The sequence below is a fragment of the Anolis sagrei genome, chromosome 5, assembly GCF_037176765.1.
Source record: "Anolis sagrei isolate rAnoSag1 chromosome 5, rAnoSag1.mat, whole genome shotgun sequence".
Lineage (NCBI taxonomy): Eukaryota > Metazoa > Chordata > Lepidosauria > Squamata > Dactyloidae > Anolis > Anolis sagrei.
Window position 1 is genome coordinate 23,799,310 of NC_090025.1, and position 17,052 is coordinate 23,816,361.

The 17,052-nt window shown below is 41.1% G+C and overlaps 1 protein-coding gene across 2 annotated transcripts in view; it reads left to right on the top strand.

The window, feature by feature from the left end:
* Positions 1-1,297: 1,297 nt before the first annotated feature.
* Positions 1,298-17,052, top strand: part of BMPR1B (bone morphogenetic protein receptor type 1B) — a 236,160-nt gene continuing 220,405 nt past the window's right edge. For both annotated transcript variants that reach the window (XM_060779213.2, XM_067468601.1), the window contains exon 1: positions 1,298-1,643. The gene's annotated coding sequence lies outside the window, so the exon portion shown is untranslated. The remainder of the gene's footprint in view (positions 1,644-17,052) is intronic.

Sequence of the window (17,052 nt, forward strand, 5' to 3'; positions counted from 1 at the left end):
ACCTCTTGAGGATGCTTGCCATAGACGCAGGTGAAACGTCAGGAGAGAATGCCTCTAGACCATGGCCATATAGCCCAAAAAAACCTACAACAGCCCACAGTATTTTCTGTTTGTTATGGGGATTCTGTGTGGAGAGTTTGGCCCAATTCTATCATTGGTTGGGTTCAGAATGATGTTTGATTGGAGGTGAACTATAAATCTAAGCAACTACAACCCCCAAATGTGAAGGTCTATTTTCTGCAAGGTCCACCAGTGTTCACATTTGGACAGTGAGTATTTGTGCCAAGTTTGGTCCAGATCCATCATTGTTTGAGTCCACAGTGCTCTCTAGAGGTAGGTGAACTAGAACTCCAGAACTCAAGGTCAATGCCCACCAAACCTTTCCAGTATTTTATCTTGGTCATGAGAGTTCTGTGTGCCATGTTTGCAGAGACAGCCCTAGGTAATTTTCAAGGGTAAGCAAGCAGTATTTTGCCCCCCCCCCCAAAACAATGATTGATATATATTTTCTGTTCGTCATGGGAGTTCTGTGTGCCATATTTGGTTCAATTTAATCATTGGTGGAGTTCAGAATGTTCTTTGATTGCAGGTGAACTATACATCCCAGTAACGACAACTCACATATGTCAAGGTCTATTTTCCCCCAAGAGTGCCTCAAGAGTGCCCCTGGGCAAAATCAACTATACTGCAAATGCTTACTTTGCGTAATGGGTTGATCCGCCCCTGCATGTTTGGTTCTATTACATCATTGGTGGAGTTCAGAATGCTCTTTGATTGTATGTGAACGATAAATTCCAGCAACTATAACTCCCAAATTACAAAATAAGTCCCCCTCAACCCCACCAGTATTAAAATTTAGGTGTGCTAAATTTGGTCCAGTGAGTGAAAATACATCAGATATTTAGATGACGAATCATAACAATAGCTACGGAAATATTGTTATGGTTGGGAGTCAGCACAACATGAGGAACTGTAACAACAACAACAACAACAACAACTACTACTACTACTACTACTTTATTTTTATACCCCGCTAACCATCTCTCCTAGGGGTGGTTTACAAGGGACATGCCCCAGATTACAATTAAAACATACATGTAAAACACTTTATTAAGGGGTCATGGCATTAGGAAGGTTGAGAACCACTGAAATAAATTATTATTGTTGTTGTTGTTTAGCAGTGAAGGCGTAAAAAAGACCATGGTGGGACTCCCAACCCTGGTGCCTCCACAGCATTGAGCTGAGTTCAAGAGGTGCCAATCTGCACTCATGCTAGTGTAGATACCCCGTCCTGGTGTGGCTGGTTCACTCCGAGCCTTCAGAGGCATGCAACGGAGGTGGAGGGGGTTGCTTTGTTTTGGGAATCGTGTGAATGGGCCGTAACTTGAGCCAGTGTTGAAGGAGAGAGCGAGGCAAGGAGAGAGGGAGAGAAGGAGGGAGGCTGCCTGCCTGCCTGCTGGGCTCACTCCCTCTCGCTCTCTTTCTCCACCGGCTTTCAGAGGAGCCTCTTCGGCGCTGGAGGTGGCTCAGGAGTGGGCTCTGCAAGGGGCCAAGCTGAGGAGGAGCCCCCAGCTCTGCTTCCCCGCCGGGAAAAGGGAGGGCAGCAAGGAGAAAACCCGGCTTCTTCTTCCAGGACTTCTGGCGTGAGTCTCCAGGGGGGAGAGCGGTGGTGGGGCGGCTCTCCAGCGCGGGCTTCCCCTGCCTTGCCTTTGGGAGGCTTTGCAAACCCTTTCGGTGCACTTATGAAGAAGGGGAAGGGGAAGAGGGTCGGGTTTGGGGAGCATGCTGCATGGGAACCGGGACATTTCTGTCCGAGGGGCAACATTTTACCTTCTGTGCCGATACTGTATCTCTCCTGCTTGCTTTAAAGGGGGAAAGAGTGTGTTTTAGGGTGCCCCTGCTACACTGGAATGAATGCATTTGTTCAGTGCTCAAGAGGAAGTTCATTGGCATGGGCAAACTTCAGCCCTCCCTCCAGGTGTTTTGGACTCCAACTCCCACAATTCGGCTGTTAGGAATTGTGGGAGTTGGAGTCCAAAACACCTGGAGGGAGGGCTGAAGTTTGCCCATGCCTAACCTACACTGTAAAATTATTATTATTATTATTATTATTATTATTATTATATTTTCTCAAAAGGGGCCAATCATACATCTTAGAAAATTTACAGATAGAATTAAACTTAGAAGTATTAAACAATAGTGAAAACCACTAAAACTTATAATACTTTAAAAAGACTACATAACACACCCTGCCACTTTAAAGTGGAGCCAAACTGTGTTAAAAACCAATTGGAAGGCATACACCAACAAAAATCCCATATCCAAAATGTTTGTTTGGATCTTAGTGTGTATCTATCTGTATATATCTATACATATACATATCTATATGCATATTTATCTGTGTATGGGAGTTCCCGGTGGTGCAGATGGTTAAACTGCTGAGGTGCTGAACTTGCTGACTGAAAGGTCAGTGGTGCGAATCTGGGGAGCGAGGTAAGCTCCCTCTCTTAGCCCAAGCTTCTGCTAACCTATTTATTTATTTACTACGCTTCTATACCGCCATTCTCAGCCCAAGGGCAACTCATGGCGGTTTACAGAATGGCACAATTCAATGCCCACAACAGTACAAAAATAGTTTAAACATTAAAAATATTTAACATAGATAAAAAATTCATTACAATTAACATCAATAAACATAATAAAAAACCGTAAGTCCTCCGCATTTCGAACCTAGCAGTTCGAAAACATGCAAATGTGAGTAGATCAATAGGTACCTCTTCGGTGGGAAGGTAACGGTGCTCCATGCAGTCATGTTGGCCACATTACCTTAGAACAGTGGTTCCCAACTATGGGCCATGGCCCACTGGTGGGCTGCAAGACCTAAAATAAAGTCCACGGTAACACATTATTAAATATGGTTTTCTGTGGGTAAGCAGATGGTGACTACTGGATGGCATATGTTCTGTATCAGAAGCTGATGTAGCCTATCCAATGCAATTTTCTGAATCGGCACCCCAAATAACCAAACCAAATCTATAGTTGACCAAACCTGATTCATAACCCTTTTGGTACTAATGTTGGAGAGTAGTCCCTAGTAAAAGTGGTCCCTGGTCAAAAAAAAAAGGTTGGGAACCATTACCTTAGAGCAAGGGTCCACAAACTTTGTAAACAGAGGGCCAGGTCACAGTCTCTCAAACTGTTGGAGGGCTGGATTGTAATTTGAAAAAAAACATGAATGAATTCCTATGCACATGGCACATATCTTATTTGTAGTGCAAAAAAACCCACTTAAAAACAATACAATAATTAAAATTAAGAACAGCTTTAACAAATATAAACATTAGTATTTCAATAGGAAGTGTGGGGCTGCTTTTGGCTGATGAGATTGGATTGTTATATGTGCTTTCAAGTCATTTCAGACTTAGGCTGACAGTAAGCAAGGGCCGGGTAAATGACCTTGGAGGGCTGTATCCAGCCCCTGGACCTTAGTTTGAGGACCCCTGTCTTAGAGGCATCTACAGACAATGCTGGATCTTTGGCTTAGAAATGGAGATGAGCACCACCCCCCAGAATCGGACACGACTAGACTTAATGTCAAAGGAAAACCTTAACCTTTATCTATCCATGAGATACAGTGGGCCCCTGATATCCAGAGGTATCCCTTCAGTAAATACAAAAACCCATAGCTGCTCAAGTCCCATTTTACTATTCAAGGGTATCATAAAATTGTGTCCCTTATTATAGAATTCAAGCTTTGCTTTCTGGATTTTGCAAAACATATTTCAAACCCATGGTTGTTTGAATCCATGGATACAGGATACAGGAAGTTGACTGTATCTCAGGACAAAATTAATGCATTATACACACACACACACACACACACACACACACGTGTGTGTGTGTGTGTGCCTAAAGGTAATTTCATGCACAACATTTTTCAATAACTTTGTGTATGAAACAAAGTTTGTGTACATTGAACTAACAGAAAGCGAAACTGTCGCTGTCTTAGCTACTCTTGTGGATGATTTGAGCATTTCAGATTTCTGGATAAGAGATACTCATCCTGTACATAGAGTTCTTCTTCACTTTCTGCTCTGAATTAAAAAAAAGAGTACTCAGGGCAAAATTATGGGAGCCAAAGGATGGGGTATTTCAAAGTATTTTGAAAACTGAAGAGGGCACTTCTACCTTTATTTGTGTTGGAGAAGAGTGATTTTTAGTAGATGTTGGTGGTCAAGCACCCAAGTAACAAGTTGGGTGCTTCAACACCTGTGGAAACTCCCTCTTCTACACAAATGTTAAAGGTACAAGTATCCCCTCCTGTGTTCATTCTGGCCATCCTATAATATGCCATACTACCTGCTCTTTTGGTTGAGGCCTTGAAGTGCACAGGTATAGCTTTATAAACCCAAAGGTCCTGCTTTTTCTGGAATGTTCTCCCCCTCCCATTGTATTTCTCTCCCGGTTGCCTAGAAATCAGAACATGTTTTTAAAAAATGAAAATAGCCACAGATTCTAACGTTCTAGCGAAGATTGCAGACTTGTGATTCCTGAGGCATTTATGTTGGTCAGTTGTGGTGAGATGTTGTGCAAGTCTATCTTTAAATGGTGGGACTGTGAAGAATATGATGAAAGTGAAAATATTATAGGTTCTAACAACTAGAAATTTTACTTAACTTTGCAGAGTTGCATGTGGACAGATATGATATACTTTTAGTGTCTCGTGCAATGTTCTCTTGGGGAGCTAGGGCGGAATATCAATTTATTTATTTATTTATTTATTTATTTATGTGACATATATGTGTGCAAACTCTTTGTCTTTCAGGGTTTATCTGAATTTTTTTTGGGGGGGGGGGCGTGTGTGAATTATTGACAGAGATTGGGTACTGAGAGAGAACAACTCTTCCCAAACTGACTATAGCACAAAACTAGGGAATCAATGGCCTGACAATATGAATAACAAACAGATTTGGATGAGAATTTCCCAATTGCCATTGCACCAAATTATGGATCAGACATACTTGAGATGTGAGAGAAGAGCCTTCCAGCATTAGGCCAAACATCTATCTCTAGTCCACCATTTTGTTTTCCATTGTGCAAATTAACACAATTTCTGGAAAGGAAAATGACATAGCATCACTGTTTCCTCCCTGTACTTGGACTAGTTGTGGTCAACACAGGATTGGTACAGCTACTTTTACATTTTGTTTAAAAAAAAAAAACAAACTCTATTCATTTGAAAAATTAAAGTGTAGTATCAAGGTGCTGTAGAGAACAAAATCCCATCAGTGTGAGGTGGAGACTACATAGTGAAAAAATGGTAGGTGTGTGCACTTTGAGATGCTTGTTGACTTACAGCAACCTGATAGATTTCATAGGTAAGGAATACTAAGAGGGTTTGCCATTTCTTTTCTCTGAAATACATCCTTCAGCATCTGGGGCTTCTTGGTGGTCTCCCAACCAAGGCTGACCCTGCTTAACTTCCAAGATCAGATGGAATCTGATGTCTTTAGGGTATGCCAGGGAGCAGAAATAGCATGTATGTGCACATGCATCATGAGCCACTAATGTAGCTTGTTGTGTTTGTTTCTAATTTGAGAACAGGTGTCATATCCAAAAGGTACACAAACCACATGAATGAATACTGTGCTCTCTTGGCCTGTGGTTGGTCAGTGCAGCATAGATTAGTCTCACAGTGTGGTGAGGTTTGGAAAACTAAAAGCAGGAAAGAGTACTGCTTATGTCCTATTCGTAAAGGTCAAATATGTGATTATTAAGAGTACAGTAATGGTACTGAGAGTTCTTTATCAAAGGCAGCACTGGCAGCATCTGCTAACTTAGTGTTCTAACAGGTGTTCTCCCTCTCTGTCTGCTTTAATTTTCCACTCTTGCTATGAAGATAAACCACACTTGGTTGGGAACTTACACTATTGCCTTCACAAGGTCAGTACTTCATACAGTACACATTGCACCTGCATTGTTTTGCTTTTTTCTGCTCTGAAGAATAGAGCATTTAAATGGAAATAGTATTGATGCTTTCCTATTTGCCCTGTTCTGTCTTATGGACTACATCAGAGGCACAGCTTGGGAAAGTGACTGTTTTGGACTAAAGTTCTCTCGATCTCACAATGAGCATGAACATTGTCCATGCTTATATGGGTCTTGCAGGAAATGTAGCCTAAAACAGTAACTTTTCAGCATCTGATTTGGGCAAAGACTGGAGCATTCCTTATCTAGAATTCCAAATTCTCCAAAATCTGACCTTGTCTACATGAGTGGCTAGGATAGTGACACCTTTGCATTTTGACTCTTCAGAATGCACAAACTTTTTTTCATGCACAACATAATTTAAAATATTTTGTTTAAAATTACCTTCAACTATGTGCATAGTAGGGTGGCCAACTTTCGACCAGAAATTTAAAAGAGATTTAGTTGTGACAAATGTTACATATTTTTACCAGTGCAGTGTCACTCCAGCAAATATTCATGGAATGGATAATATTAAAGAAGACTTTTTACAAATCCTGTCCAACAGACCCAGTCTGCGTTTCCTCCTTGTTCTCCCTGTCCAGCTGGGTGTTTTTATCAACATCTGCATTGGGAGGGTTGTTAAGTAGGACCTGGAGCATTGAGTTGCAGCAGCACTGTCTGCAATAAAATCTGAAGTAGGAAATAATATCTTACTTGACCTGGTTGTTTCATTTCATGTATGCACATTGTTAGTTAGGTATGAAGGTTTATGGGAACATGGCAAACTTGTCCATCCCCTCTTTCTCCTTTTTCTCTTCTTTTTCCTTCCCCTCTTCTTACTCTCTGCCTTTCTCCTCTTGCTCCTCCTCTCTTCTTCTCCCTTCGTCCTCTACTCCTTTTCTTCTTTCCCCACCTCATTCTCCTCTCCTTTTTCTTACTCCTCCTTTCACTTGTGCCTGGGAACATAGAGGCGGGGGGCATCCCAAAGCTCCACCTCCTGTTCCTCACTGTAGGACTTCTACTGAGGCGGAGAGGGCTCACCTGGAGAGGGATTGGAAGAGAGAAACTGAGGCTGTACTACAATAGCAATCTGGGAGTTGGGATTATTCCAAAAATTATCTGAAATATGGAATAATGGAGAGGGGGTGTGTGCACTAGTATAAGGTGCTTATGGAATATAAACAGATTGGGTCCCATCCCCAAGATATTTCATTACCTACATATAGGTATTCCTAAATCCAAGACACTTCAGATGCCATGCATTTTAGATAAAGGTCTGGAGAACAAGCCCTATGAGGAGTGGCTTAAAGACCTGGGCGTGTTTAGCCTGAAGAAGAGAAGGCTGAGAGGAGACATGATAGCCATGTATAAATATGTGAGAGGAAGTCATAGGGAGGAGGGAGAAAGCTTGTTTTTTGCTGCCCCGGAGACTAGGACGTGGAACAATGGTTTAAAATTACAAGAAAAGAGATTCCATTTGAACGTTAGGAAGAACTTCCTGACTGTGAGAGCTGTTCAGCAGTGGAACTCTCTGCTGCGGAGTGTGGTGGAAGCTCCTTCTTTGGGGGCTTTTAAACGGAGGCTGAATGGTCATCTGTCGGGGGTGCTTTGGATGCAATTTTCCTGCTTCTTGGCAGGGGGTTGGACTGGATGGCCCACAAGGACTCTTCGAGCTCAATGATTCTATGATTCAACATATACTTCATTTTAATAGCATCAGGAACTGTTAATGGGAGAGGTTTTCCCTTTTAATGGTAAGAACAAAGCTGGGTTTTTTTTTTTTTTGAGGAAAACTCTATTGAAGAGAAGCAAATGCATGACTGTTCATAACTTCAGAATGATGAATCTCTGAGCAGGAACATGACGAAGTCTTAAAACCGCTTCAGACAGCTACAGATAAATCACTTTTGATAACACCTAGCTTAGAGAAAAACCAGTATGCTTTCTTGACATTTAAGAGAAGTCTTGTAAAGCACAGAAAGTTTCAGATAGAATCCCAGGTATTTCTACCTTGACACCTGGGATAACTACTGCCAAAGTGAAATAATATTGGTATAGATAAGCCAGTAGACTTCACCAATATACTGGAAGCACAAGAAAACATTTCTGAGCTGGTATGAGGACTGTACTGCAAATAAGCAAAATTTCTTCTCTTTTCATATTTTCCAACAACGCATACATGAGTATAGTAGAAAATGTACAATTACATGGAGTGGTGATGGGGCCAATGAATACTGTGCTGGTACGACTGTACCAGGAGCTCCAACTTTATTTGCTTTCTATTAATCATAGAATCATAGAATCAAAGAGTTGGAAGAGACCTCATGGGCCATCCAGTCCAACCCCCTGCCAAGAAGCAGGAATATTGCATTCAAATCACCCCTGACAAATGGCCATCCAGCCTCTGCTTAAAAGCTTCCAAAGAAGGAGCCTCCACCACACTCCGGGGCAGAGAGTTCCACTGCTGAACGGCTCTCACAGTCAGGAAGTTCTTCCTAATGTTCAGATGGAATCTCCTCTCTTGTAGTTTGAAGCCATTGTTCCGCGTCCTAGTCTCCAAGGAAGCAGAAAACAAGCTTGCTCCCTCCTCCCTGTGGCTTCCTCTCACATATTTATACATGGCTATCATATCTCCTCTCAGCCTTCTCTTCTTCAGGCTAAACATGCCCAGTTCCCTAAGCCGCTCCTCATAGGGCTTGTTCTCCAGACCCTTGATCATTTTAGTCGCCCTCCTCTGGACACATTCCAGCTTGTCAATATCTCTCTTGAATTGTGGTGCCCAGAATTGGACACAATATTCCAGATGTGGTCTAACCAAAGCAGAATAGAGGGGTAGCATTACTTCCTTAGATCTAGACACTATGCTCCTATTGATGCAGGCCAAAATCCCATTGACTTTTTTTGCCGCCACATCACATTGTTGGCTCATGTTTAACTTGTTGTCCACGAGGACTCCAAGATCTATTAAATGTTTGCTTGCAGTCCAAGGTTTCAGAGATTCTGCAGAAAGGTGGCTTCCTTTGGTTGCAGTCATAGGGCAAGTCACCTGTCCATCATAGTTAAGTTTTGGTACCGCCCCTTGTTCAGGGCAATTGGGAAGGGAAGGGAGTCATTTTTAGTTAGTCTCAGTAAGGAAAGCTAATTTAGAGGACATGTACAAGCTTCTCCTGTACAAAAGCTTCAACCCTTAAGACTTTCTGAGGGAGAACAGTCTTAAGAGCATCCAAAGATTTCCAGGGAAGCAGCCCTAAAACTTTGAGGAATTTCGGAGGGTAAACAGTTTGGAAGACCAAAGAACTCCAGCTGGAGAATCTACTGGCCTTACTGGTAGGTCCACTCGGTGCTCGAGATGCAGTTCTACCCGGTAGCGGAGCCCACATCAGTAAGGCTTAGATTACAGTCATCCTGGGAGAAGTTAAAAAGGGATTTTCCTTTAAAGTAAAGAAACAGTTATTGAAGACAATTGCCTGTCCCTCGTGGACATGATTAGGAAGCCACCAGTTGCATAAAAGCTTGGAAGCATTTGTTTAACTTTATTGAAGACAAGAAAAGTTTCTGTTTGATTGTTCATTAATAAAGGACTTTGTTATACTTCACAAGCCATCTAAAGACCATTTGTGGTGGAAAATCCGTGAGAACTTCTCTTCGGGGGCCCCTGGCTTCCCGCTGGGCTCAAGTTGCACGTCCTATTTTAAAAGCAATTCTTTACAGGCCCAGCGTGCAACAGAACAAATACCAAGAGTTAATTGTAAACAGAATAGTAAAGGTAAAGGTTTCCCCTGGCATTAAGTCTAGTCGTGTCTGACTTGGAGTGGTGCTCATCTCCAATTCTAAGCCAAAGAGCAAGCATTGTCTGTAGATACCTCCAAGGCCATGTGGTCAGCATGACTGCATGTAGTGATACCTGTTTTATCTACTCACATTTGCATGTTTTTGAATTGCTAGATTGACAGAAGCTGGGGCTAACAGCAGGAGCTCACCCCACTCCCTGGATTTAAACCACCAACCTTTTGGTCAGCAAGTTCAGCAGCTCAGTGGTTTAACCCGCTGAGCCACTGAGGGGGCCTTTGTAAATAGAATAGAGTACAGTAAATTAGAAAAGAACTGTAAGCTAACTAGCTTCTCAACTTGAAAGCCTCATTTAAAAGCAAAGAAAATTTAAAAATAATTTGTAGCTTTCATGAAAGAATATCAACATTTCTTTGATACACAGATCCTTGCCACAGGAACGATTGCATATGTATGATATCACATCATGGTCATGAAAATGAGAGATCTGAGTGCTGACAAAATATTGGTAATACCAGTTGCCACCATTTGAGGCATAGCTTTCTTTTACTCTGTATTGTTTTGTATAAACACAATCTAATTGTTGCTGCAGGAGGCATTAATCTTGAAAATAACAATGTGGGGATAGATACACTTAATAGCAATCAACCAAAAATAGTAACAGAGTCTGATGTGTACAATAATAATTCTGCAAAGTCAACAAAGCCAAGTAGGCAATCAAAATGAGAGATTATACCCTCCAAATTGGTGCTCCTTAGACCATCCAATGTAAGGGACAGCAATTCAGTATGTCAGGGACTGTCACTAAATTTATTCAGATTGAGTGCATTTATTTTTTCTTTTCTGGAAACAGCCAGTGCACCTGTCCTCGGACTACCATTTAGAATACCACTGCTCTGCTACATGATGAGTAACTTCCACATACTGCCTCCCTACCCAGCTAGATGATGCCACAGTTTCTGTACATGCTTTTTATATACGTGTATAAACATTTAGAGTATTTCTTCCTTATGTTTCTCCTTCATTCTTCAACTCCCAGCACTCAGATCTTCAAATGTTTTCCTCCTGTTCTCAAAATGGCCCTGTTTAGAAATTCAGGCATATGCAGAATAGCTTGTAAGAATGCAGAGATGAACACTTTGTGGCGTGTCCTGTCTTCCCTTTCTGTGATTAGGTTCCTTCTGTTATGTTGTCTCCTCCATGATTTAGAAGATCAGGATCCTAAATCCTATGGGGAGCCCATAAACTTGTAAATGTTATTTTCAGCTGCAGAGGTGATTTCTCAATGTATAGGAGAGATTCCAGAGAGGATTTTCTTTAGAAAGTTAGATATTATTCTTTATTTTTAGAAACACATCATTTCCAGATTTTACTATGATTGAGAAGGTGTGTATTTATTAGGAAATAATATAAATAACTGATCAAAATGAATAATTCTTCTTTAAATGAAACACTTTAAACAACATATGTGAAACCCATTCACTTCTTATAGAATGCCTGATATTTATGGTCTGGTGGAACTTCACTATATTGAGTTCTTTAGAAAGGTGATTGGAAAGCTGCTCATAAAACTGGCACTTCTAAATGACATTCTTTCTTGTATGTAAAGGTTCTAGTTTCTGGCCAATGGATAGCATGGCTGTGCACATGAAAGAGAAAATGGCTGTCTTAGCCAGTTCTATTTCTCACGCTCTTCCTGACAATACCCATTCCATAAAAAGGAAATGACCCTCCTTCCCTAGAATGTAACAGCTCTTTCAGAAATCACCTGCCTGTCATGTCTCCAAAAGCAAGAATTCATACGTACTCACAATTGGTTGAGTTCGTGATAATACAGATGTTGACAGAATGCAGTTGAGTTCATATTATTAAACACAATAAAAAGGGCTTCTATTCTTATGTCAGTAGAAAAAGGAAAAACAAGGAGGCGATAGGACCTCTTCGAGGAGAAGATGGGGCAATGCTGACAGGGGATAGGGAAAAGGCAGAACTACTTAATGCCTTCTTTGCCTCGGTCTTCTCACAAAAAGAGAGTCTTCAACCTCAGCAAGATGGAGTGGATGAGGGTTTGGAGGACATCCAACCCCAAATTGGGAAAGAAGTCGTTCAGGAATACCTGGCCGCTCTTAATGAGTTCAAGTCCCCAGGGCCAGATCAACTACACCCCAGAGTATTGAAGGAACTAGCGGAAGTCATTTCGGAACCATTGGCAACCATCTTTGAGAGTTCTTGGAGAACGGGAGAAGTTCCAGCAGATTGGAGGAGGGCCAATGTGGTCCCAATCTTCAAGAAGGGAAAAAAGGATGACCCAAACAACTACCGTCCGGTCAGCCTCACATCGATACCGGGCAAGATTCTGGAAAAGATTGTTAAGGAAGTGGTCTGCAAACACTTAGAAACAAATGCAGTCATCGCTAATAGTCAACATGGATTTATCAAAAACAAGTCATGCCAGACTAATCTGATCTCTTTCTTCGATAGAGCTACAAGCTGGGTAGATGCAGGGAATGCCGTGGATGTAGCGTACCTGGATTTCAGTAAGGCCTTCGACAAGGTCCCCCATGACCTTCTGGCAAGGAAACTAGTCCAATGTGGGCTAGGCAAAACTACGGTGAGGTGGATCTGGAATTGGTTAAGTGGACGAACACAGAGAGTGCTCACTAATGCTTCCTCTTCATCTTGGAAAGAAGTGACAAGTGGAGTGCCGCAGGGTTCCGTCCTGGGCCCGGTCCTGTTCAACATCTTTATTAATGACTTAGATGAAGGGCTAGAAGGCATGATCATCAAGTTTGCAGACGACACCAAATTGGGAGGGATAGCCAATAGTCCAGAGGACAGGAGCAGAATTCAAAATGATCTTGACAGATTAGAGAGATGGGCCAAAACTAACAAAATGAAGTTCAACAGTGACAAATGCAAGATACTCCACTTTGGCAGAAAAAACGAAATGCAAAGATACAGAATGGGTGACGCCTGGCTCGAGAGCAGTACGTGTGAAAAAGATCTTGGAGTCCTCGTGGACAACAAGTTAAACATGAGCCAACAATGTGACATGGCGGCAAAAAAAGCCAATGGGATTTTGGCCTGCATCAAGAGGAGCATAGTGTCTAGATCTAAGGAAGTAATGCTACCCCTCTATTCTGCTTTGGTTAGACCACACCTGGAATATTGTGTCCAATTCTGGGCGCCACAATTCAAGAGAGATATTGACAAGCTGGAATGTGTCCAGAGGAGGGCGACTAAAATGATCAAGGGTCTGGAGAACAAGCCCTATGAGGAGCGGCTTAGGGAACTGGGCATGTTTAGCCTGAAGAAGAGAAGGCTGAGAGGAGATATGATAGCCATGTATAAATATGTGAGAGGAAGCCACAGGGAGGAGGGAGCAAGCTTGTTTTCTGCTTCCTTGGAGACTAGGACGCGGAACAATGGCTTCAAACTACAAGAGAGGAGATTCCATCTGAACATGAGGAAGAACTTCCTGACTGTGAGAGCCGTTCAGCAGTGGAACTCTCTGCCCCGGAATGTGGTGGAGGCTCCTTCTTTGGAAGCTTTTAAACAGAGGCTGGATGGCCATTTGTCAGGGGTGATTTGAATGCAATATTCCTGCTTCTTGGCAGGGGGTTGGACTGGATGGCCCATGAGGTCTCTTCCAACTCTTTGATTCTATGATTCTATGACAAGAGTAGAGAAAAATTGTCAATCCATTCTGGATGAAAATACAGTAAAACACCAATACCAATATGCCTCATATCTATATCCAACAAAATACATCCTGTAGAAATTTTCTAGGACCTCTAGGTGATTTCATAGTACACTTCCATTGGAAGTTACCAATAAGTCATGCTGGCAGATTTTTATAGAGGAAAATCCTCTAAGAATTTTCTAGATCCTACATTATGACCCTATGGTAACTTCCTGTGGAAGACATTCATTTAAATAGGCTTCAGTATGGATGTTTGTCTCCATGTTAAATTCCGAACCACATTGCCCTCAAACCACACCAGTTATTAAAGTTTGCCATGATGGGTATGTGCGCCATGTCTGATCCAGATTCATCATCAATGGGGTTCACAGTAGTCTCTGGCTGTGGGTGAACTACACCTTCCAATATCCAGGGTCAGTCCCTCCTCAACTCCCCAGTACTTAAAATTGGGCATGATGGGTATGTGTACCATGTTTGGTCCAGATTTATAATTGGTGTGTTTCACAGGGTTGTCTGGATGTTGGAGCTGCATAGAAACATGCATATATACAAACATATATGTCTATCTATCGATCGATCGATTGATAGGTAGATAGACAGTAGATGATATGCTTTAACTAGTGAAGTACAAATTTTAATGATAAAATAAATACGTCTTTGTAGCAATTTTGATTAGTGATGCATCTGGGAATAACTCAATTATAAATAATTTATTTGCTTATTGATTTACCGTTTCACTTTTCAGGCACAGATACAAATGATTGGCCAGATTTTTGCATTCTGGTACACCACCTATTTTCTAAAGAGAGAACTACAGATGTATTCAGTTAAATTTCTGTGTACATTTAAGTAGTTGTTCTGGGAGCTCTAAGTGGTCAACTGCCTCATGGCTGGTGAGGAATTTGTAAAATCTGCTCTTAGTTCCGATGCCTTTCTAAAGGGGATTAACGGACATAGCAGATCATCTGTCACTCGGGAGGCCAGGTGGAGACCAATTTCATTTATACCAGCTTCAAATTATAGTTGTTAGCAAGCTAGGATATTCCTGTGTCAAACGTCACAGGACAGTTGTCTCTTTGAAAGGCTGTTAAGAGGACAATTCTGTATTGAAGAAACCAACTTAAGTCTGGTTTATAAATTACCATAAGAAATGAGAGGAAGGAATTGGATAGCTCGTCAACTGTTACCAAGTGGACACAGTGGTCCCCCTCCAATTGTGACATATATTGCATTCCCTTTTTGAAATATGCATCTATAGATATAAATTAACACATGGCAATTTTATGAAAAAACTGTCATATTTTGTTTTCTTTTTGCAATATGGAAACTATTTCCCTGTGATAATCTTTTGTTAGGAAATAGGATTGTTCTCAAACAGATAAATATTTCTAAAATGTCAGAAATAGCAATTGTGAATTAACTATGTGTGAGAGTACTAATGGTTGTAAATTATAGGCATAATTTTGCCATGTATCTGGTATGTAGTTTAGATTGTTCAGATGACTGGAAATGCATGGTGGATGGGATTATCTTTAGGTTTTGTCTCCACAGCCAATTTGTGTTATCAGTTCTGATAGTGTTAATATTTCATCTAGAGTAAAAAAAAAAAAGCTTAAGTAACTGAGGGGGGAAAGGAAGGTGCCTGAGGCTGTTAGGAATAGTTGGAGTTGAAGTCCAAAATACCTAGAGGGCCAAAGTTTGCCTAAGCCTGGTCTAACCCAAGAAAAGCCGATGAGAAGAGGGAACACCTCATGCCATACACTGTGGGAGATTAGAAAATATTAAGGTGCATTGTTTGACAGGTAACTTGAGGGCATACACGCATACAAATACACATTATTTTCAGAGGCAAGGCCAATCGAAGACTCCCAGGTGAGCACTTGGCATGAAGATGGCTTATGATCAGTACTATTTTCTAAGCCTTAAGTTTCTTGTGTAGTCAGCTTAAATCCAAGGTTTGAAAACTAAAGCACTTGAATCTATTGACTGTGTAAAAAGAATAGCAGCCCTTGAAATAAAGAAAAACATCAGTGAAGTATGGTCTGAGTTTGAACTCTTCAGTTGTGGGAATAGTTTCATTTTTCAGATATTGTAAAGACATTGTCATCAAATGGATTTTTAAATATGAAAATGGCTTGTTTGCAAGAGAACTCCCTCCTTTTTGACTGTCAGTTCAGCAGCCCAGTGACATCACAAGTTACTTGAGCTTTGTCCTTGTGCCTAACCATAATGTCATTACAAGCTCCCCGATGTGTGTAGTATCAGGTGGCCTGATTTGGATCTCATGAAATAAATAAGGGGACATATAATGGAAAGCATTAGCTGAACCAGTTTAAAATTTACATGAGTCCAGAATAAATCTCATGAGAAATTAAACTTCTAAGGATGTTCTGGATCCCTTCTTAGCATTTCCATTGTAGCCTAGCTGTTGAGCATGTCATTTCAAATGAAGGACACAGCTCGTCTTATGAAATCTGCTCTCTTGTAGGTTGTTGTCTTCAGTTGGCAAAGGCATTGGGGCATGAAATAGCAGCACCAAGTTAAAACAAATGTCTTGATTCAGGTTAATAGGCTTTCCCATTTTTTAAGTACACTGCTGCTGTGGATTATAAATGATTAAAGCATAAAATCTTGTTCTTGTTTCTTATGTGAATAGACCTATTGAATCATTGAGTCACTGTCTGGGTGAGTTCATGGAGCAGTACTTGGTGGAAAATGTAGTAATAGCCTGAAAAGTGGTTTTTAAAATTACATCACCCTTTTCTCAGAGGTCCAGGTCCAACATACGTGATTAGCGTATAGAATGTTGAAAATATGGGGGGAAAGTAAGCTTTTATAGTTTCTTTTTTTCGTTAGGGCACATTTTATTTGATGGATTGTATTTCATCTGAACACTGAATGCTTATCACATGAAATAGCTGTGAATTTTCCCCTTTAGTGTGTTCAAATCAGTTGTGATCTCTTTGGAGCAAGTGTGTCATACAAGTACAATAAGTGACCTGCTGTGAAAATTCATGTCTGGAAACACAGCAGAGAGGGGAGGGCACACAAAGGAATGATGGCGTAAGGGTTATGATTAGCTGTGAGGTACTTCATGGATAATGCACATTTGGAGGAACACAAGAAACATCAATGTAAACCCAGTAAAAACACCTGGTTCTGTGAAGTGAAATTGGCTATACCTCAAAATTCCTTCTCCTTTCTATGGCAGCTAGCCATAATAGTTGTCAGATGGTTTATTTGAGTTAAGCAGGATCTCCTTCCCATTAGTACAAATATATGATAAACTTTGCCAGACACATTATATTGACAAGGTAGTGAGATTGTTTTTTGTTTTTATTTTAAATCTGTGACTAGAGAATACAATGTTCCCATGCTTAGGGCCATGGTGGATCAGTCTCATTCAGTTGTGGTGGCTTTTCCTATCACTTCTCAGCAACTTTATCTTTTTTTGAAATACTGCTTGATCTTTGTCCTAATTTTAAAAGGCGAAACCACTTAAAGTTGTGACTACTCAGTAGCTTTTGAAAAGTTAGGAATCACAGTAAGTTTGTTCTTATTGAAAAAGGGATTAAAATGTAAACTGTCAG